This window comes from Temnothorax longispinosus, chromosome 10, assembly GCF_030848805.1.
Source record: "Temnothorax longispinosus isolate EJ_2023e chromosome 10, Tlon_JGU_v1, whole genome shotgun sequence".
NCBI classification, from domain to species: domain Eukaryota; kingdom Metazoa; phylum Arthropoda; class Insecta; order Hymenoptera; family Formicidae; genus Temnothorax; species Temnothorax longispinosus.
Window position 1 is genome coordinate 4,625,177 of NC_092367.1, and position 24,397 is coordinate 4,649,573.

Genomic DNA, 24,397 nt, shown 5'->3' on the forward strand with positions numbered 1-24,397 from the left:
ACAATACGCTTTTCCGCGGGGAAAAGCGAGCAAAACCCACGGAGCCAACCCAGGGGGATAGCTCTTGTCTCGGACAAAGTCAAATATCGAAGCGACGCCGGTCCGAGTTTCCCGCCAGCTTTCCCGTTACTTACTCTGGTCTCTAATTACAACGTAACTCCCCGCCGACGACGACGACAACGACGACGACTTGGACGCCGACGAGAACGATGCGGGCCGGCGATTTATCGCGCTCGGCATATTGCCGAGATATTTTCTCGCCGAATCTGGCTTTCCCCGGAAAGACGGCGGCGGGTAACTTCTCTCCGCCGTGAAATACGGCTTTGAGCGAAAGCTCCTCAGCGAAGAGTGTCCAGGGATCGCGCGCAGTTCGCTCTTCTCTCTCCCTCTCACCTCTCGCTCTCTCGCTCTTTCTCTCTTTTCCGCTCTGCCTCTGCGAAAGAAGTCTACGCGGAATCTCCCGCTCTAGGAGGCGAAATGCGAGTTCGCCGCGCCGGGGCCCTCGGGAAAAATGAATGAAAAATATTGTCTTGGACACAATGGCCCCGAATCCGTGACGGGATATCCCCGGCGTCGTAGCTGACGCTCTTCACGACGCGGAGGGTAAGATCGGGCTACCGAGATGAGGAGGTGGCGGTAGGGGCCCCTGACCGAGGGAGGGTAGGTGGTTGCGGGAGTAAGTTATAGGCTAGGATTACGAGATTGCCGCGAGGGGATTACGACGATGGGCTCCTGGGACGTCCAATCTCAAGGATAAACACTTTCTGACGTTCTTACGCTCAGCCGGGCTCCCATCTCCCCCCCTTCTTTTAGCGCCGTACTTCGACCGTTTCTGTTCCCCCTTTGCGGCCTCGGCCGTGGCGCTCCCACGTCCTTTGTCCTCTGTCTCGCACCCACCATCAACGGGTCGCCATCACCCCCCGCTTTCCACCTTCTGCTTATAAAGAGCTCTCGCGGGTAGCCGACTACTTGCGAAAACTCATTTCTCCTGCGCCGCGCCCCCCGTTCCTGGCCTCGCCCCCGTCGTCACCGACGTCGAGGATTCTCTCGGTGTTTTTGACGTGAACAGGCGCATCTATCGAGGCTCGGAAAGGGGCGTAAATGAAGACCTCTTTCGCGCTTTCGACCCCGAGTGGCGGGACGTGCTTTTCGGTGAAGCGTTTGTCAAACATTCGCGTTTAAAAGGTGGAGGACAGGGAGAGAAAAGTAGACGGAAGGGATTGACCATTGAATTTAAATCGCTTATTTTGTGAAAACAATATAGATCTAAAGATTAAAATACCTCAGGTAACGAAAACTGCGTTCCTTTCATTATATACATATAAGTGCTCTTCGGTAATAAAATAATATCCAAATTTAGTGTGTATTTCATTCTGTTCTATGCTCGTTTCAAGTACACGCATTTACCGCGCGAGCAGATTGTTTGGTAGCTGATCCTTGTTAAACAAACGAGAATCGATTTATTAATAATTTGGTTTCCGGCATCTCGGCGAAACATTCCGGGGGCTAATTAATCCATTCTACAGAAATGTAATATTCCGTTGTATATACCTACGCGCTCGCGCAGAGAAGTAGATTATCGCATAAATCGATGCATGCTAACCGGTTAATATTACCGCATTTAACGATCACACCGTTTCACTTAATATTTCATCAAGTTTCGATCAATTGCAGCGTTGTATATTTAAGCAACGATGATTTCTCGCTACGTCACGTACGTCGCGCAATATGAAAAATGTGTTTCACCGGGGCGATCAACTTTTAACGCCGAATCGACGCTGAATTGAAATCAATTTTTCGTCGGATGAAAATGTTCGCGCATATTTAGGGCGGGCATTGCGGTGGGACTATCGCTAATTTGGCGCGGTAATTTCGCGAGCCATCGTTCAAGACTTTCGGCGAGTAGAATGGTGGAAATGCGCTTTGACGGGCTTAGGGGAGAGAGAGGCCCAAACCAACCACCGCGACCAAAAACTTTCTTCCACCACGAAGAACCATTTCCCACTACTTTTACTCGGGCTCTCTTAGCACCTCCGGCAACACGTCTTCACCCTTGGCCACCTCCAACTCTCTTGCTCGCTCGCTCGCTCTCTCTTTCTCTCACTCACTCTCGCTCATTCTCTTCTCGACGGAACTACAGAAGTTTAGGAGGGATGCGTCGGACCTACGAGTTGGCTCGTTCTCGACTTAACCGAGCTGCCGATATACCCGGGCATAATAATTCCCGCGCATAACGCGCGGGGCTTTTCCTACGGTCTTAGAGCGGTGAATTCATTAGGAAGTTTCCACGCGGGCGTGCATCCGGCGAGGCCGCGCGCGAGAATTTAAATTCAACGTTTAAAACTGATATTTCTTATAAAACCCCGCGCGCAGCGCGAGGATATATATGAGGTGAAGGAGAAACGGCTGAGGCGCCGCGGAGTGCCGATGACGAAACGGAGAGAGAGAGAGAGAGAGAGAAAGAGAGGAAAAAGAGAGTCGCAATTTATTATTCCGCAGCAAAACTCCATCAGAGCAAGAACGCACGTATAGAACGTATATAAATATGTCTGCAACGTATAATAAACGATTTTCATAGAAGAAATGGTTCACGCGCGAAATTGATATGGAATAAACAACAGTATAGATTACACAGACCGCAGTAGCATATATTTCCATATTAATCAATAAACTTTTGTAAAATGTTATTGAGTCCACACAATGGGGATGCATCCGCATAATCGATTTTATTTCAGTTAAATGAATACTTAAAAAAAACGTAATTGTGTTATTTTTTTATTACTTTTACATGCTGATTATTTTTATATGCTGATTTTATATGCAGCAAATATAAAATGTTTATATAGCCCGAAAGCTAAGAATAATAGGAAACCTATAAATAATGTCATCAAGTTACATCAGCTAAATTGAAGATGGTATATGTATAACAATAATATAATATAAGAATAATGTAATAAAATTTTATATAAATACGGAGATCTTATATAAAGTATAGAAAATCACACATGTGTGTATTAAATACAGAAATGTATATTTAATAAATATCAAATATTTTGTAGGTTGATTTATCGTAAAATATTGTGTCGTGCGTAAGCTCCATTTCGATAAAACGATAAATTAAACGTGTGACCGAGTTTTAACCTCGGTGGCCGGTAAATATAAATAAATAATATATTTATTATCTCTAATTTTTCATTATTTAATATAATAAACTGAAAACAAGAGCTAAAAAACGTTACGGCAAAATTTTATTAAACTTTCGTAAGGTCATTATAATTTCAGAAACCGTAGTTTAAAGTTCGTGGAAATGGCAAGGCCGTAAGAACGTTTACACTGGAAAATCAGAGCGGTTATGAATTTTCAGTCGATACAGCGGCTTATTGACTTTATTATAAATATGACGACGGAGGGTGGGCGAACGCGGCGCGAGAGAAGATGCGGCGCAGAGAAACGAGAAGGAAGAGAGAAGGGAAAGAGAGGAGGAAAAAAAAAGAGTAACGAAGGAAGTGAAAGCGGAGGCGGAGAATGTCGCGGAAAAACGAGGATGGACGAAGGAGAGCGCCGCGGCTAGAAAAGTTGGCGAGATTGTCCGCACTTAGAGCCGAGCTAGAGCTATATCGCCGCTTGGAAGGCGAAGGAAGGCGCTGTACGCTCGTGTAAGTCGCTCTGCTTGCAGCTGCGTAAACGCCGAGACTACGTAACGATGTAAACGCAATGCCTATAAATAAGGCGCTCGCGGCTAATAACCGGCAGCAGGCACAGCGGGCACCACGAGCCGCAAGGCAATCCGTTTAACTTCGCCACCGTTGGCGATCGCCGCCGTTGCTTTATAAAGCATTTCGCACCCCCTTGGTCTTGCTGGTGATGGTGTTGCTTTCCCCGGGGAAAAGTCAGCGAGCGACAAATTATTAGTTACGAGAATTAAATCCACCAATACGCGCCAGAAAGAGAAAGCCATTCCCTTCCTCTCTCTTTTTCTCTTTCCCTCTTGCAGTTTGCTTCCCCATTCTTCTTATCTTCATTTATTTAGCGCCATCCAATAGTCTGTTGTTTAAACTCCGAATTAAAATCCCGAAAAGATAAAGTCCATCTGAATTTGAATGAAAAGTAAAATTTTCCTTTTTTTTATCGCCTCTCATTAACTTAGTTCGCAAACAGCTGTTATATCAGTCACTCATAATTCGAAAGTTATGAATTCGAATGATTCGACATTTTAATTAAGAAAAAAATTTAAACTAATCCAGGAAAACCTGTTATTATAATTAATACGAGGTAATAATGTATGAACTAAACAATATCTCGCTACTTTCGTAAATATTTCGTAAAGCTTGATTTCTGCTCTCTTAAATAAACGAAAAAGTACGGTGTTGCAGATAGACAATATGAATGAAGAATACTGGGGGAAAAGCTGTATTTACGGTTGTCGCTTATCGGGTTATATTTATCGTATGACACTATTTCAATAGGAAAACGACTGCAGGATACAATAAAGCTGAGTAAACACGGGTAAACAAATGTAGTACACGATGTTTTATCTCACACAGGTGACGAACGATCACAGCGAGAGGCAGATAACCGGAGATCTTTGCAGCTATATATCGTATTACGTAACGCTAAAGTCACAAATGATTAGGTACAAGCTCGGAAAGTTCATCGTCCGCATAGATTGAACGCTCGTACATCAGCATTGCAGATAATTCTAGCTTTGACCGCAAGATTTCCGCGCGTTTCCTTTTGTGCGAGTCTCTTTTCGCCGTGCAACGATGGATTCTCGGAAATGTATCTTACTCGCGATGCTAAACCCCATATCAAACGTTTTTGAGTGCATACACTCGAGACGTACACGGGCGCTATCAAAGAGCGCGCACGGCACACATTAATACCGCGATTAATTGGAGCGGTTGTATCTCGGTGACGGCGAACGGAGCTTTCGAGCTCTCCATCCATACAAATTAAATAAGGAGCCGCCTTTATACGCGCGACTCTCTGTAAATGGGCTCACTTAAGCCCTGATCATCCTTTTGTTATTGCCGCCGTTGTAGTTTTCCGTCGTTAACGAACCCCGGTGTCGAATAACGACGGAGACATCTAACGCTAAACCCTGATCCGTTGTGAAGACGGCTTTAAGTTTTGGCATGCTGTACGCTGTACCCTGACTCTGTACGCGCGTGTGTATATACGTATTACGGGAGGAATATGCGGGAAGAGGAGAAAGAGAGATAGAGGAAGGTTGGAGGTGTACGTGTGCCAACGATGATGAGAAGGATCGAGGTGAAGGTGAGACAGAGAAAGAAAGAGAGAGAGAGAGAGGGAGAAAGAGAAAAAGAGGAGTGGGGAACGGAGCGGTAGAAAGAAAAGGAGAGAGAGAACTGAACGTTAGGTAGGTAGGTTGCGAGTGAAAAGACAGGAGGAAAGACGGGGCGAGAGACGTACCACGGAAGGGAAAGGAAGGCAAATGCGTTGGTAGGAGCGGTAACCGGCTCGACTGGAACCCAACGGCGTCGAGCGAGTGATTTTCTTCTTCTTCTTCGGAGTACAAGGCCGGTCTCTTACGCTATGAACATTTCGGGTCCTCTATTCAAGCCACCCCACCCCCATGAAAAAGATTACCCTAGCCGGCTCGCAGTCACGTTTTAGGGTTCTCTTCCGCAGGTATTAGTAGTAAGGTAACAGATAACCGAGGTTTTACAACCGAGATTTTTTTCACTTTTGCATTCTTCTTCCATTTCTCCGTCTCCAAATGTCTGCATGTTAGTTTATAAATATGCGTAAAAGTAGTTTACAGAGCTAAAAAATACATGTTTCATCTCTTTCTAAACCGCGATAAAACGGAAGAGAACGATCGTCGGTGCTCGTTCACCGCTCGAATAGCGCACTATTCATAAACCAGAATGTGAAAGTAGGACTAATGCTTGACATGAGGGCACACGTGCGCGATACGTGTAAGCATACGCGTGCTGTCGCGGACATATATAACGTACCGCAACCGGGTATGTAATAACATTGCGCCGTTATTACGCTAAAAAGTGGTAGATTAATATAAAGATGGTTTCATGACTCTCTGGACTTCCGGACAGTGGTGTGATTGCAAATGTAATGAAACATGGGAATGCCCGGTGGTATCAGGGAATCGGACGTAAAAAGGGCGCGTGTGTCTCTATGTCCGCGTGTGCAAAAAGGCCACCTCCCCCGAGTCAAATAAATGTGGGCTTTGTAAAGGTGGTTCGTATTCGTCGCTGAGCAAATGAACGTGTCAGGCGCACGAATGGCGCGGCGGGGCGCGCGCGTTCGGTGCACCGGCACACTTTGTGCGATGAATTTCGTAACAGTCGGAAAGGGGAAAACGCGGTATTGAATGAAAATGTTCCTTGCAAAAGACTTGCCGCGAATTGTAATTGGTATTCGAAGGTATTCGGCCACGTGCCGTTCCTGCAACCGCGAGCGGCACACATATCAAGATATGTATCGGCAGCGAGAGAAAGAATGAAAGAGCAAGGGAAATACACGAAAAAAGAGAACGGAATATTTATTACGCTCTATGAAAGATAAATAGAAAAACAAAGTAGGTATTACAGCAACGTAGTATAGTTTAAAGTATGGATAACAATTAGTAAATGAACCGTTGATTATAAAAATGCAAATTAAAAGTAAAAAATTAACTTTGAGATTATACAGAGTAAACAGAAATAAAGTAAAAATATTAAATAAAAATTGGAATAATAACATCCTGAAAAATTAAAGAGAGAAGATATATACAAGTTACATAAATATATTTAAATAAGTACGTATAAGTGACATATATATGTAATATATATAAGAATATGGCGCGTGTATAAAAAATGGAGAATAAAAAAGAGAGAAAGAGAAAAGATGAGACGTGAAAATCTCGCGTATTCTACGCCAATGAAAGAAGTGGGACCGGTGTGACTGGTTCGCAGATGCGAGACCCTCGCGGCCGCCATTCTCGACAACATGTGGTCGAAGCCAGTAGCCGATCGCTCCGAAGTTAAATTCCTCGTTATTATATCGTCCCGAGGAGACGAGAGCCCCGGAAAAAGCTAGTGGGCTTCCTGGATGGGTCCTGCGTGACTTTTAAATAGAGAACAGTCCAAATACGTAATACGTCGCGCATTGTAAAAAAAAAATCCACCGTCCTGCCTTTAATCATTCGTCATTATTCCTTATTCTTACACACGTTTATGCAACGTACTTATATCTTAAATTAGACTTCGTTCAAGTAGACGCCGATGCATAAATGCCGGCAATATTCAACTTAATGACATTCAAACTTAACGAGTCGACAGATCAAACAATACGTCGCGTTTCCGTTCTCTTTGTCATTTGCAATAGATATTCGTATATTTTAAGCAGATTCCGCTAATAGGTACGCCGACGTACCGTAGAGGGGATTTCCCCTCTCTCACGGCCATTGATATTTAAATGTTCGTTCACCCGAACAGCTAAACAATATTCATTTCCGCCGTCCGAAATTCAAACATTGGAAAAATATCTTCTATGTATTGCGCTATTTGTCAGAATGACATGATGTCAACCAGTATCGTTGCTCACTCATCAATTTTTCGATATTTTCCAGAAAAAAGATATTTGGAAAGCATGTCACGGAAAATCCGATTCCACATTCGCATACCCAAGTATCCGGGGAATCGGGTTGAATACATAAGATCATCTCAAATATATAAGATCCTCGTCGTATTCTCCAATCAAAAATTTAAGAAAAAATGGAGTGGAAACAAATAAAGAATATATTTGTTTCTATTGTTATTATGCGCATATTGCTTTTTTATTATCGTTAGCCAAGATTAAAACTAGGATATTTCGACAAAACAACACGGCATCTGCGACTGTAAATAAACCTCAGTTTTTAGAAAAACATTATCGTGTTTTTACCGGTTTTTGCCAAACAGCCGAGTTGGCTGAATTGAATCGAGACAAATCGATTAAACGCAATTCAACGAACACAACCCATTTTTTTCTCTCTTTTATTATCCTAGCGCAAAATCACGTCAAATTCGCAATCAGCAGGTTATTCCACGAACATAAGCATTGCCAGCGAAGGTAATTCGTTAACAGTAACAAATGGCACAATTATAAATCCAGTTTCGGTCAAAAAGATTCGTGACCGATCTTCCATGTCGACATTTTCAACGGCCAATTATCCTTGTCTTTCGCGTATAAAGAAAAAAGGTAAGAAGGGGGGAAAAAAAGGTAAAAGTGCGTTCGAGATGTCCGGTCACGTAGAGGATCTACCGGCTGAATACATATGTTGGAAAATAAATGCGGATCTCGGAAATAAATACGTATAGTCGTGATGGCACGCACGTTTCGTGCTTTCGAATATCTTGAAGGCAGCGGGGAACGTGTTTTCTCGAGACCGACAAAACCGAGAAGGTCGGGTTCGGGCGTGTTCGAGAGGTAAACCGACGACAACGACTAACTACGCGGGCTGGTCTATTCTCACGTTTCGCAATCGCGCCGGGAACGCTCGGTCGAGGCATTTTGGGATCCCCTGGTGTGAACCAGATGTGACTACGCATTTGCGGAAAATTGAAGAGCGTTCGTTTACGATCGTCTAACAGTAGGGAAACGTTTCCATCGGGCAAAAAGCTAGCTAGCTATGCGACAAACTTTACGACGTACTCCTGATTCAGTCTGCGGATCGCGACGCATGAAAATTCTAGGAAAACACGAGGGGGAACGTAAGTCGCGAGGATAAAAGTAGGAAAATGAAAACGCCAGCGTAGGATCCAACGTCGACTTTTCGCAACCTCCGCGTTGTACATCCGCGGACTCGGCGAAAAGTTGTGATTTTGACAGGCCGTCACGCGAATCGTCGCACCGCGTCGCACACACGTTACCTACAGCCGTATGCAAGCGCGCACGTATGTGCGTACACGAAAGGGGGGAAGCGTGTGCCGGAAATCTGTGCAACAGGTGGCATCGACGGGCACACTGCAATACAGTTTCGTGCAGTTTCGAAGGAACATTCGGCGAACGATGGCAAGAGGACAATTTCGATCCGCGTCGAATGGAAAATGAGATTAAATGGGCTGCGCGGGATTCGCGTGGGGATGTAATCGTTACACGCGCTGATCGATAATCTCCCGCATCTAGACGATGGAATTTCGATATTGCGAAAGATAAGGCGCGCGCGTTTCGCTGCACCGCGATACGCGCGGCATTCTGCAGTTGCATCGCCGCGCAAGAATCGCGATCGGACGACGGAAACCTTGAGGCGGAACGCGCGGCGAAACCGAGCGTGAAGCTGCTCAATGCGGAATTATTGAACGTGAATCATTCACAGAAGGGGGGGGGCGGAGAGAGCAGGACGGCGGGGAACACTTTTACGTAAGGCATTCTCTCGCGATTACGCGCGCGACGACGCGAGGACGCATCTCTCGAGATGTCGTAAAATTCGCGCGGGGTCGCGTTAGACGACCGATAGCTACCGTATATCTCCTTCCTTTACCCCTTTTTATTCCCCCTCGCAAGTCGAGCCGCTCCGTCGCGGCCGGGATAACTCCGTTTATCTAGACCAGTGGCTTTCAATCTAGACATTCTAAACCATTCACGGAGGCGCCACGTCATATTTAATAACGGCCGCCTTTCACTTCCGCTCCGTGGTTGGAAAGTTTATCTATTTGAGAAGATTAAAATTACACGATAACGAATTATGAACGGGAGCGAAATGCTATATAATTCTTACGTCGATGAGCGACATTATCTGCTCCGCGAACGAGACCGACGCGGCGGCAGTGGCGGCGGCGCGGCAGCGCGCGTTCTCTCCACACTTCCGTCTGCTTCGGGTGTCCCCCGCCTCTCCCCCGTCTTGGTTCTACGACCTAAAATCGCCGGTTTCTTTCGCGGGGAGAAGAATGGAGAAGGGACGGCATCTGCCGTCGTACGCGTACGAGTATGTCCCACGCTCTCGCCCATTGTTCGCGAGGATACACACGTTCGAGAGAGAGAGGAGTATTTTCCTTCCGAAGAAATCCTCTTCTGTGAAATATACTGTTGGCCGGGAGAAGCGACGAGAGAGGCTTGACGGCTTTGGCTTTGGAAATCGCTGCGAATGGCGGCATGGCGAGAGGGCATGACAAAAGCGCCGAAAAGAGGACCAAGATCGGACACCCACTAGCGTCGATTATGAGAACGAGCGATTTGACCAAGGAATGCTGAGAACAGTGGGAAATTTTTTCTCGTCGAATTGTAGTAACGTCGCTCGTAAATAAAGTCGTGGTCTGTCTGTCGGATGATAGGTTCGCTTCACTAGAAAATACATCGCTGCCGAAGAGATTCGAATCTCATTTATGCGGAGGTCCTTTTAAATTTTTACGAGAATTTTTATGTCGAGAAAAGTGTTATATAGATAGACTCTGAGAAAATATTTAATACAACGATCAAGCGGAAAATATTAATTACAGCATTTTCGCAAATTAAGTTACTATAGAATATACGAGACGGTGGAGAACCTCTCAGTTAATTTTAAGCAAATTTAACTTTAACCGTGGAACTTATTTAAGGAAATTTCCGTTTAATCTACGAATCCCACACGTATTATTACCTGCTCAGAACTGTGGATACGAAGTTCTCTCCTCGCGCTAAGTCTGTGCGCGACGTAATACTCGAGGCGGCCACAAATAATCGGGAGTACAACCCTCTGTACTCCAGGGACATCGTTCTCGCCGAAAAAGCACTGTCAATTCGCCCGTCAGCCCGTAAAAGGACAGGGCCGTCACGCGATTTATCAAAGTAAAGCGATGAGATTAAAGTTCGGACCAGCGTGGACGGGCGCGAGGGATGAGCGACGATAATGTAAAAGTGCAGGAGGAAACGATGTCGTCGTCGCCGTGTCGAAAGTTAGTCGCCGTCGTCGCCGCGGCTGTACGGTCGCGGCCAGCGACCCGCTCCCCGTCCCTCCTCGGCGTAGGGGGAGTACCTACCTACCTACCCGGGGCACTCGTTTTACGAGGAGACGGGCGAGCACGCGAGCGAGGCACGAACGAAGTAAGTAGAACACGGACATAAAGTCGTTATCGAGTCGGGTGCCGGGGGGTGGAGAGAGGAGGGAGGGAAGGAGTTTGGCTTATCGCTCACGGGCAGACTCTTTGACTTCTATCCTTGGCGGAGCGACTTGCGCCGATTAGCGTGTCACGTTTCGACGACTCTAGATCCAATTATAGGGAGAGACGCGGAGGAATAGAGGAGCCGGGTTTCTAATTTCTCCCCGCCCTTCCCCCCCTCCCCACCCGCCTCCTCGATCCTATATAATGCTGCATCGTGCGCCGGCTACGGGGTACAATGCCTCTCGTTACAAAGGATTAACGTAAATTATTTCCCTCCCCCGATTCCGAGCGGGGATTACGCCGGGCTATCGATGTATCGGCGCCGAGGTTTACGCCGACCGACCGGGATGCCGCAGGAATTGTGCGATTCCGTTCTTCTCAGAGGTAACCATGAAAATCGCGGCTAATTGAACGCGGTATCGTCCACATAAGACTGGAATGAACGATCGCAACAGAGAAAAATCGCGACAATTTATTTATAATAATTTACATTTTTCAGCGCGTCTGTCATCAAAATCTGTCTAATTACCATAGTATAAGAGGACAATGCCACTGGGCGCAAAATTGATGACACCGCGTCGTGCAACTTTAAGTGCGATTGAATCGTCGCCTGTCCCGTCCAGTCGTCAGCGATCGAACGATCGTCTGCTCCGCGCCGTGGAACAACTCGTAGTATCGCACCGTAATCCAAATCGACGGTGATTTTCACGGCCTTGAACGAGAGAAGCCGGATCGTGCGCCGCTATGACGCGGGGCACGGTTAAATTTAGCCGCCAACGTCTCTTAGGAAACGTTGAACCCAAGACCTTTCCATCCCCACTCGCGCGGGCGAGCCTGCCGCGTCGTCCCCCTTCGCGTCCTCTCCCCCATCGCCGCCGGGCGTCTCTCTCTCTCTCTCTCCTCCTTCCGCCGTCATTCGCCGTCTCGTTCTCGCGTCCCATCGAGTTCCTGCATCCCCCCGCGGTCCATTCTCGACTCTCGTCCCCCCTTCCCACCCTTCACTGGCGAGCGAGGGTGGGCCATAGCGTTCTCTCGTCTAGTGTTTCTCTTTGCGTCGCTCCTCTCTCCCCTCTCTCTCGTAGCCGCCCGTCTCTTCGACGGAACCACGGATCCAGAGGCGTACAGACCCCCGCCGCTCTCGCGGAGAGATAAGCAGTTTGACGCACTCCTCGTGAACAAAGTGACGATAACGCGCAGCCGACGTCGTCTTCTTTTTTTCCGGTACCGAGGGATGCGCGCGCCCCCGCGCGCGCTTGAGGGAGCTTCAATATTAAAGTTTTATAGTTTTGCGACACGTAAGAGAGCACAACTCTCGAGTGTCTCTCTTCCTCCGTATCTGCATATCTGCCCCTCTTCGTTCCACTCTCATTCTACCTCGTCTCGTCTTCCTTCTTGCTCGCTCCTCTCTTTCTCTCCTTCCCCTTGCTTGCTCTCGTTTCCCTCGCGTCACGCTCTCAACCTCCCGGCCGCTTCTCCTCTTACTTGAGGGTGATGCATTTTTTGTTGGCGATGTCTGCATGGCGGAGGGCCGCGCGGTCGCTGGAAATGCCGGAATGAAAGAACTCCTTGTTAGTTTCCGAACTTTCGTTCCACGGCGGCTACGAACGCGTGTCCGGAATGCGCGGCGTACGCTTTTTCGCGGAATATTATGGCCGTTCGTTTACGCTGACGCCTACAAGTCGTAGGCCCAACGGAAGCGACGGAGACCATCGCTGAATCGGCTGACACGCGGCAGCCGGATTAGTGAAAGTCTCCATTTGCGAACTACAACGTTAACTCACTTGCGTCCATGAGCATATATTCACGCTGGCTGGCGAGAACATACGCTTCCATGTATAGCGTGCGCGATCACGCGTGCGCCGGCACGCGAGATGCAGACGTGACGATGCAAGACGTTTGAATTTTCCAAATCATTGTTACGCAATATTTTACGTAACGTAACAAAATAATTCGCTAAAATATGACGATTGCGGAACGGCTGGAAAATTGCTTCGAGTTTGCGAAAGTGAAATCCCAAGAAATAAGTCGGATCACGAAGAAAAGTTATGAAGTGAATCCGGAGTGCTGGACTATCGAAGCGGAATCGAAATATTTCATTCTAGTTAGCAACGAGATTGATAAAACAGACGACAATAAGATAAAATGTTCGACGTTACGAAATAACTCGAAGAAAATATGACGAAACGGCCAGAAAATTATCTCAAGTTCGCGAAAATGAAATTTATCTGAGAAATAAGCCGGATCATTGGAATAAAATCCATAAGTCTAAAGTGCCAAACTGTCGATATCGAAATATTTCATTCCGCTTACCGAGAGAATGGGACCTAATAGTTCTTCTTAAATGCACATAGATCTAATAGTAAGATTGAGACTTATACTCGACTTATTAAAATTTTCTATTATTTACAACAGTTTCAATCGTTATCGTGTTTTTGCAGCCGCGTCTAGTTTTTCCTAATATCGGCCAAAGTAATTAATTACGCACAGACATATCTAGGTGCGCGTATTGATCTTGCCGCGAGCAAGTTTTAGGAACAATAAATTAAATAATTGAAGGAAAGCCGCGCGGACGTTAATGAATAACCCAGAGATGTCGAACGTCAGGAGAGAAATCGCATTTCCTAGACGAATTTCGGAATGTGATTTACGACGCCATGATATAAGAGAACGTGCGAGTATACTCCCCTTTTAGACTTCGAGAATATAACTCGGTTTTAATGAAGATGTATGGCTAGGGAGTCAAGAATTATCCGAAGGATGCGATGATGCGATATAATACGTCGCATTAACCCACGCCGCATTTTTCATATAAAACTCGACTCGGTATCGCAGTTTCGCGGTACTCGCGGAAGTTTCCTGATGAACACTGTCGATCGAGTATTAATTATAAACCAGAGGCGAAATTCGTTTCTACCGCATTTTTCATGTTTCTCATATTTTTGCGCTAATTCTCTTCCATACGTGATTTTCAATTATTTTGTTTACTGCTTTATACAGGAAATCAGAGGTTGATTTTACTAAAAAAAAATTTGGCAATATTCACGATTTAACGAAATTAAATATTTTACCATAATGCGGGGTAAGCCTCTTTATAAAATTAGTTGTGAAACCTCTGAATATTTTCGTGGTAACAAAAAATTACCGTTATAATAAAATCAGTGGTTACCAAGTTTCTTTTCTTTTCTGAAATTATAAAAGGATACCTCAGAAATCAGTACCTTCATCTTTCTTGTTTCTGTCAACTATTATTAAATCGGATCTTCTTCGATTGTGGTTTGGGACTAGTATTTTATTGCAATTGTCTAGTAGAGAGATTTATTCCAATGGGAAACCTCAAATGTAGCTTCTAGCAATCTTTCCTGATGTACAAAACGTATTATTTTCATATATTTCTCCGAACCTGTCACTCACTAAAATTAATTTTGACAAAGGTAATCGGTATATTGTTTCTTAAAAAACGAAATAATCCCGATTGTAGAGGAAGACGTCAAGAGATGGTGGTCGCAAAAAAAAAACCGGATCGGAATCATTATTCGAGGCCAATATCGTTAACGATCACGTGTCACAACGTAAAAGTTTAAAGGGAAATGGTAGTACGCGCGATCCTCGCAGGTAAAACGGCTCGGCTTCGTAGTAAATACGGGTACGCGCGCGAGCATAAGACGTAAAAGAGGGCCCTTACCCGGCCTTCCTCGCCTGAGGCCAAGACAATGCCAGCCAGCGTCAGAGGCTTAGCCGGTTTCTTGACGGTCTGCCAGGAACGGCGCTAGACCTCTTCAGGTCCACGGTCGTCTGTATGTAAAACGAGCCTCGGCACATTCCGAAGCGTCTGCTGCAAGCAGCGAGCAGCGAGATCGCTTGCCAAAACAATGACTTTGATGTAGGAGCCGTGTAGTCGAGACTCTAGCGAGAGGCAATTGATCGATCTTCGCAGCGATACGAAGGAGGATCGATTCCGATTTCCGCCAATTTCCTTTTTACCGCGGCTGCCAACTCTAGATGATTTAACCAACGAATTCGCGCCACGATATTCGTAAGCAGTCTCGACCAAGGATATTATAACACCGCCGTTCTTTACTGTCATGATTTTTATCCGCTGTCGCGAATCGTGATTCGATAAACGATAAATGGCACCTCCAGCCGATCAGCAATCTCATGTCAACGCCACTCATAAAGCGGTATAAATACATAACTCGTACGCGGATATAATGGGGGATCGCAGGAGTCGCGAAGAAGCCGGCCCTGATCGCGGGGCCCCTAACATCGGCAGCAGGCCCCGGTTGCAGCACGTCGCGCGACGTTGCCGTACATTCTTGAACAGCGGGTCAGTGAGGAGATCGTAGAACGGCGAGGGGAGCGGGAGAGTGGGGGGGGGGACGAGAAACGCGCGCGGGACCCATGCTTCAGTGCGGGTCGCCTCGCCAGGTATAGGGTTCACGGCAGCGCGCGTGGAGAACGGAGCCAGCGTTCGTGCCCGGAGGGCCCGGGGCCCGCTCGACGCGCGACGTTGCCGTCTCTCCTGATGACGCCACGACGCCGACGGGGCCCCGCTAGGTAGGCTTCTCTCGTACGATCCGCGCGCGCGCCGCGCGATGCACAGCCATCGGCGACCATCTGCTGGCCCTCGGGGCCTTTGAATCGCTGATGGTTGGCGTGACTCGGCAGCCGTGGCCGCAGCCGGGGACGAGATCGACAAGTTTCGTGCCGTGGCGAGATGCTGTACACGCGGTTAGAGGCCATCTTGGGATCAGCTCGGCTCTCTCGCTTTCTATCTCTCTTTGTCTTTAGTCTTTATCTCTCTCTCTCTTTCTCTCTCGTTTTCGATCGCATCGTATAGAGGAAAACGCACAGCCACTTCGATCGATGGCATGTCTGTCATCAGGCGATGAACTTTGCCTTTTAACCCGTCCCTACTTACGCTCATTTAAAACTCCGGCTTCGACGGAGCGATTAGACGCGCGACGTCATTAACCCCGTCGAGCGCTGCTCATAACCTGGGAACCGTTTAAATTTTGATGGTATGGAGACACTTCCCATACTCATCTCGAAACATCTCGGGGTAATTACCGTTGCGGGGCTCGATGTCGTTATTACTCCGGACGACGTTACTTATAGTTTCACATATTTTTCCTGCCTTTTTTTTCTCGTTTATGATAGGCTGCAGCCGGGGAAATGGCATCTTCATGTCGCGATTATATTTATAACTATAGATCGTATGGTTTGATCGTCGTGTGTGCTCGGAGGACACGAATACAGAGGCCTTAATCAGCCGTTAAGTATACCGCGTTAAAAACACTGGGGAAGAAAAATAGGGTCATAGGAAGTACACCTGAGGCGCATAGCGAGCGCCGCCGCCGCCGCGCGCGCGGCCACCCCAAGATAAAAATGGAAATTGCACGACGGACGGCGCGATGATTTTCCGGCAGATAGTTGCTGATAAAAATAAGACAGTATAAACAACATGAAGAAAAACAGCGCATTAGACCACCCTCTATATGGCCTCTTATCTCATCGCTCCGAGTTATGAAATTTTCTAGTGCTTCATCGCGACGTTGTAACTCTCGCCAAGCGCATTGTCACTGTTTGTCGAGATAATACAATTTCGTGGCAGAGTGACTGGAATAACGGAAGAGAGCGGAGAGAGCAGAGAGATTGAGAGAGGATGGGGAGGGAGGAGAAGAGGAGGGAAGGAAAGAGAAAGAGCTTCAAATATCATCCACAACAAAGATGATCCGTCCGAGCGTGGCCGTGCGGGCCGTCCTTTCGATTTAAAGCTGACAAGTTTTCGATGACTCGACGTCCCCGATCTCTCCGGGTGTCTCTTTCTCTACATATGTGCTACGAAATCGGCGTACGGCGATGCGTAAAAGATACGGGTTCAGGTGGGTACCGTTACGTCGTTCAGGCAAGACGTAACTCGACGGCAAGTATGCCATGCGTGCTAAGAAGGTCATCGCGTTCATCGTGTCGCTCTTATCGCGAGGATCAGAACTTTAGATAAATGCGAGAGATCCACCACCGTTTTAAGATATATTAGGTAGGCTCCAGCGGCGTGTGAGATACGGTGTTACAAAGTAATATTCTTTCACTAGTTTCGCGAAGCTAATAATTTCCCCGTCCGTATATCTTCTTGTTAACTGCAAACTTTTCTGTCGGACGAAAAAAAAAAACTTTCCGCAGTTACTCGACGCGCAATAGGGAATCAAAAGTTAAAGCGGTTATTAAAGGCTGTTGTTTAGCGGCTATAAACAAGCGAAGTGTGAGCGATGTGTTAGAACGCGAGTGGAAAAAAAAAGGAGAATCGTCGAACCTTAATTTATGCAGGATTAACATTCTCTCACGAGACTCCTACAAGACGCATCGTTGTTAATATGTAAACAGCCTTTGGCAAGTCTTGCCACGCATGCTTGTAACTTATGTACAAGTTTGTACATGAAACATTGGGATAAGGTAAGGTTTAATTAGCAATCTAGATGTAATACGGAAGCCCGCAATGGAGAGAATTTTGTCCAAAGTTAGCGTGTTTAAGCACATGCATGTACATGCTTGTATTTTTCGTTTATCCTAATTGGATATAATACAAGTCGTATCTTGAATTCTTAAAGATGAGGATTTATTAATTCTATTATTATTACGGAAAATTTACTTAAAGAAAGATACGAATAGAACGCGGAAGCAATACATCTTGGATAAATAAGACGGCTCGTGTAAAATCTTATTTTCGTACTATAACTTTATTAATATTCAATGCAAAGTAAATTTCATGTAAGTTGTTGTGAATTATCTTTTATCTCTATGAATTATCTTTCGTGATTATTCCTGCCACAGCTTAATATTTTAAATAATAACTCGTGCATTACCGGATGTATTAATATGCATATACGAAAGTATACGTGTAAGAACATAACATTTAATTTTACAAGAATTGTACAAGGATATGTACAAAAATGATGTTTAACTGATTTTTTCGTTTTTAAATCTTTTATCTCAGCCGATTTATTGACATTATTATATCTTGCGTTGGCATAATAATGAGAATTTGACGTTAATGAGATGAAAATGTAAAATAGTATTAAAATTCAATTGCACAGCCGAAAAAAGACAATTGTTTCACGATATTTAATATCGCGAGCGATATAATCGCGGTATTTAGTATTCTATATGGCATTGTATATGAATTTCTTACTAAGTTTGCTTTTCCATTTGGTTATTTATTTATCGCACGACTGCGGTCTTTTAGCCCGTGTTATTCCAGATGATAATCGAATATATACGTCCTAATTTTTAATTCATATTTTTGGCGATATTTGGAGCGAGACAGTCAAGCCACTTTAAATTTCTATCACTTGCGCGCCGGTATAATGGCCAAGTTATTCGAAATAGAAACCCGAAATACTCTAACAAATACGTTTTGGAATTGTCGGCAATATCTTTAGAATATCCATTAGAATAACGATTACTCGCACCAGCGAGTGAATATTCGCGAGATTCGGGCCGCCAATTCGTCGAGAGAGGTCATTGTTAATCGCGGCGAACGCGAGTGAGCGATTGCGAAAGGAAGAGCAGCAGCCCAGCATCCGCGAATTCAAAGCCGGGCGCGCAGGGTTTGTTCCGTCCAATACGCGAATCGGAACGCAATTGTTGCCGCCACAACTATGCCAACGATGCTTTCTCTCTCTTTCTATCAGAGGGCGGCCCTCCGGCTTCCTCCATCGCACAGGAACCGGAGTAACGCGGGCAGATGCTTCATTAATACGCCGATCGTGAATTGTTACCATTTAATTAAATCGCATTTTCCGCGCGCTTTCCATGACTCCGCGGATCAGGAGGAGAGACTGCTTCGGCGGTCCGTAATTAAAACTGCGGCTCTTGTCCCTCGCTTCGTTTGTTCGCTCTCTGCCTCCCTCGCCCTTCACTCTTCCCCCCTCCCCTCTCTCTCTCTCTCTCTCTCTATCTCTTCCAAACGACGATAATGAAGTCGCTGACGTCAACGTCGATCGATCCTCTGGACGGAAACGTCTATCCTAGCTGCGAAAAGTTACGAGATCACGCTTAGGCTGACGCGTCCTAAATAAGCGTGATGCTTGCTTCCTCCAACGATACAGGCTCCGTCCTCGTATCTCGTGCAATACGCTTACAAAACATTCATGGATTTTCCGATATCGATAAAACTTCGTACATTTGTGAAGTGTTAACGAGAATTACATTGGAAATATTCTGCGAGAAAATAAAAGAGAGAAAGAGAGAAAGAGAGAGAGAGGGAGAGAGAGAGAAAAAAAGTTTTGCAAATATCGCGGAAAATATGACGTATAAGATAATTTCGGACAAATCGTATACATTTCAAACTCTACAAAAATAAAATCAGGATATTTCTGTAATTTGCGATTGAGCATAAACGGATTTTAATAATACTTATACTCATAGGGGTAGACGCCCCTTTCCGGATTTGCTTGCTCTCTCTCTATGGAGAAAATTTTCGAGCGCAGCTCAAAAGGCGCGCATGCTGCAGCAGTTCGCGTATGTAAAGCCAAGAACCTCGTTCAAGGCCAGCGGAATGCATCCTTTAGCCCGAAACTTTTCACTCATGGGAATTTTGAACGTTCGACCGTATACGGTGCTAGCCGTTTTGCATGTAATATATGTTAACCTACATGGAGAAACTCTCCATCATCAAAATATCCATACAGCGCGATAAATACGCGGCGAAGCTCGCAATATCCAGAAATTTATTATAAATAACAAAATAAACTTGCTTCGAGCGGAGCTTCGGCTTTCGCCACGGCGAATCTTCGATATAATAACTTTCAATATTCTTTCCGGTAATTCTCGACGGGCTTTTATAATATCGGTTTATGCAATATCGTCGCGGTGAATTTTCCTCAGCTTCTCCGCATCTGTATATACAACCGCGCTTTCCTCCCATCGTACTATCAACTAGTTCATAATAATAGATTAAATTTCTCAGATTGTAATACAACGATCGCCGCGCGTCCTTACTCCTCTCCCTTCCTGCGGAACCTGCGCGATGTCTTCGAAAATAGCGCGAATGTGACACATTGACAATTTTATTTCCTGGATTTTATTTCCAGGAAGATGATGTATCAGAACTATCGATCGTGGTGAGGCAACTGGCGAAAAACGGTAAACGTCGCTCTCGCGCGTGCAGCCAAACGGATACGAGGGAAGAGGGGGCCTGATGCTCCCATCCCGGAGAGTCAACGTAGAACGGAGAGACAAGACGGTAAGAGACAGTCTTCGGGGCTTTCGAGGAAGGAACACACAGAAGAAGGGGAAGCGGAATCGCGCGATGCGTTCGCCGGGTCAAAAGGACTCGACGGGGTAACGAACCGTCGACGATGACGACAATAACGATTCGAATACTGGATCCGGGATGTATTTGTGTGTCGCTTGCATTGGCACTCAGGCGAGCGAAGCGCGCGCGCCGCTGTTATCGCTTTATCGTCACCGCGCGATGGTGACCTCGAAGAAATAAAGACTCGATTGTGCGACCCTAGGTCTCGACGGATTTCCCCCCCCCCCCACAAATCCCTCCTTTCCGACGCGGAATCGCGGGTCCGCGAGATATAACGTCCCAAACGGAATCTTTATACAATCGTAAATATTCAGGGGATCATCCAGCGAAGCGCAAAGTTACAAACGTACGTATGAAATTCTCTTTAAACCTTTTTACTGCAAATATATTCGCGAGCTCTGCCAAATCTAACAGAATGCGTTCTATCGTAATCATATCTGCCGCAGCATCTTAAATAACGCTGTGAGATTAATTTTCTAAAAGTGTAAACTATCGTAGTGTGCGTTCTACGTTACAATAATTTCTTTCGTCAATTAATTAATTGCATAGATATATTTTTTATTTTTTAACGGACTATTTTATATAGAATTTAAGCCCAATAAGTACACACACGTGTCATAATTCTAAAAGTCGTTACGATAGGTTGAACGTACAAGCGCTTTAGAGGCAATAACGGAGAACTCTCGGTGTCGACGTATTTCACGCGCGACAACGAAATATACTAATCCCTTGCGGTTGCAAATGGGCTTAAAACCGCGTCCGGATATTACGCAGCGCGCCTCGCGATGCGCGTCGCGTGCAACCGGTCTCGCGACCGAGCGGTAGAGAACGTGGGGCAGTGTTAGGCGAATGCGCGAAGGCCGGGGGGTGCTTACACGCGGCCGTGCGTCTGCCGATATTTAATCGCCGACGAAAATCGGCGCGATGGGCTTGAAGCATCGGAAAGCAAATGACACGTAATGGCGCGGTCGCCACTTTTGACAGGGCTCCAAAAATTGAAGCGCGTCAGCCGCTCCCGAGCGAAAATCAAAATCGTTCATTGGACGGGTATTAACGTAACTTCAAGTGGCGATAACGCCGCGTCGCTTCAACTTTTTCCCCGAACATTTTCCAATATATCGCCGATTATTGACCGACGCAACGATGGGTCAATGTAGCGCGCGCGTACAGACAGCCGCTCGAATCGGCGTACTCGGCTGGACTCTCGCCAGATTGTAGCTGGCCATTGACATTCGAATCGCGCATAACTTACAAACCGCGGGGCAAATTATGCGCATACAATTACCGCAAAATGAAAGTCTTAATAAGGAGCATTTAATCTGCGCGCATATGCGAAACTTTCTTCAGTCATTTACAATTTCTTTACGATTGTTTCTTTACACGGAACACAGCCGGCCGGTTATCGCGCGTAAGTACCGGCAGAGCTAGACACGCAACTCTTACGTATTCCGTCTTATCCCCGTGTATATATGTCGATCGGTCACTGCAAGAGATACGAGAGCGCGTGTTACGCTCGCAAATCTGGCCCCCGTACGAGCGCGAGGGCGATAACAATGGTGGGAAACTGCGACGGACGCCGCGCCGCGCCGCACCGCATCGCGCGACCGCGGGGGGAGACCGTTCTTTCCTTTCCTCTTTGCTCGTTCTTTCGCCGCTCCCGACCCGCTTTAGCATGACAATCCGAACAAATTGGACGGCTCAATTTGAGCGAATTGCAACAGCGAGTTTCGGCCGAGCTTCGGCTATACCGGCGCGGCGCGCGATCCTCTCCTCCACCGCGCTACCATCAACCCTCGGGATTCGATCTCGCTTCACTACCTCGAATCAGACCGAACTCACTCGTGTCGTTCGGAAGATCGAAAATCGGCGTGGGGCTGCATCGTTCGTACCGAACAAACGAACGAATAAACGCACGCTTGTCCCGCACGCACTCCGTCACGCGTCGATGCGCGCATAATCGGCCGCGATTGACTTTCTATGTACATAGCTAATTACCGGGCGTTGATCGCGAGGATTTGGAATGATACGCGCTCAGTTAAGCCCGCTTCAGATTCAGATCACTACGGACAATACATTTTCCATTTGGGGCATTAGAATCGGGCGACTAGGTACAAAATGTAAATTAACATTTGAATATTATGGTCAGATATTATATTATATTATAAATTCATATAAATACCTTTACCTTAAAAATTACTATTGATGTCTTAATGACATAATATTTTAGATATCTTATTTGTTGCGCAGGCCGAATCGTTTCTTGTCAATTAATAACATGATCACGTCCAAGATATTGTTTAATTATTGATAATTAGAAACTATTTGTTAGTATAATGAAGCACATTACTTTTAATTATACGAGATAGTAAATAATTAAAAAATTTAATTATTGGATTTTTATAATGAATGTGCTAGAGCATGTTATACGGAAATCCGCTAATGGACGCCGGATTGAGGACTTACACATTATGAAAATCCACTTCGTCAACCTGATTCTAAAAAAAATCCGCTCGGCGATATCGAATTCGAATATCGAGTGATGACGGTATCGAATTCGATTTGTTAGTTAATTAATGGAATATACAATACACATCCCATGAATGACTAGGATGCATATTTTATCATTACTAATCGAATTCGTTATTTGCCGAATTTGTCGACCAGTTAATTATCTATCTACCCAGGATTGATTGATTACCGTTCCCCAACCTGTGCGCACTCGCCACGCATTCGCGGGTCGCGCTACTGTTCTATTTCATAAAGCTTTTGTTAAAAATGACGCTTTCTCTCGGAGCACGACTGTCGAGAGCATAAACGAAGCTGTAAATAAAAATACGAAAGTCTCTCAAGCGGCATCCGCGGTACCGCAACGTAGTTGACATAATTGCTGGCAACGTTTCGGAGATAAATTTCGTTGCCAAGAATATCCCACGTTGTCATACTGAATTTACTCCATTAATAAACGAGACGTCAAGTTTCTCGACGCCCCGCCACCAGTTTTGGAAAAATCCAATATTATATATATGTTTGTATTAAGAGCGAGACGGACGAAATTAAAAGAATTGTAACGCGATTTGCGGCGCGGAACTCGCCGGAGTATAACGGAAGGCGAAAATAAAGTTGCGCAAGTATACCAGCTTTGACACTGTTTTCAGTTCGAGTCATAACGTGCTTCGATACAATCTTTTAAAGTAAAGGAAGAAGTGACAGTAAGAATACAAAAGTTCCTCTCGCATTGTACGCAAACTGAGTTTCCAATTTTTCGGCAACTTTTCTTTGATGTTTATCGACCCCGCGACAGGGAGCAAATATTTGTTGGCGATAATGTTACCAGCGCGCATACACACTCACGCACACATACATACACGTTCGCCAGCGTCAGGTGGTACTTTGCACATATTTGTGGACAGCGCATGCCAATGCATGTCGGTGTGAACATGATTGCGATGCTTTGCGCGACGTACCCTCATGATGGAAACCTGCGCGCTGGCTCTCCAAACCCTTTCCCCATCATTTTCGATCCAACAATGTTTCACGAAACAAAGAGAAAGCTGGCCGCGCGCGCGAGGCGATGTCTGAGGATTCGGGCAGGCCGGTCAGGTAGGCGAAGGGCAGGTGAGCATCTCCCGGAGGTTGCACGGGGGCGTTAACGCGCGTGTTTTCAACGAAATACCAATTTCTGCGGCGTGGAGAATAGCGTCTCTCAGCCGCTATCTTGGCCCCTCTCGCCTAGAGGAGACCAAATTACACGTCCTTTGTTCGCCGAAGATAAATAACAACTCGTTTGTAAGAGGCCGAAAGATTAAAGTTTGCCACAGACTGGCGGTGATCAACTGAGGGAAGTGACGACGACGACACGCGGGCGCTCTCGAACTACGACCCTAATAAACGCGGCGTTACGTAATAAACGCGTCCTCCGCATTCCACGGGTGGATTCCTCGAGGACGTGGCGCAACGTAAAATGGGATTGTCGTGTCAGTGGCTGCGCGAGGTAGTGCGG

The 24,397-nt window shown here is 46.1% G+C and overlaps 1 long non-coding RNA gene across 1 annotated transcript in view; it reads left to right on the forward strand.

The window, feature by feature from the left end:
- The window catches only part of LOC139821097 (uncharacterized), a 191,342-nt gene extending 167,519 nt beyond the window's left edge, over nucleotides 1–23,823 (forward strand). Inside the window, exon 4 of the long non-coding RNA XR_011734182.1 lies at nucleotides 20,174–23,823. This is a non-coding gene — a long non-coding RNA (uncharacterized lncRNA). The remainder of the gene's footprint in view (nucleotides 1–20,173) is intronic.
- Nucleotides 23,824–24,397: the final 574 nt, after the last annotated feature.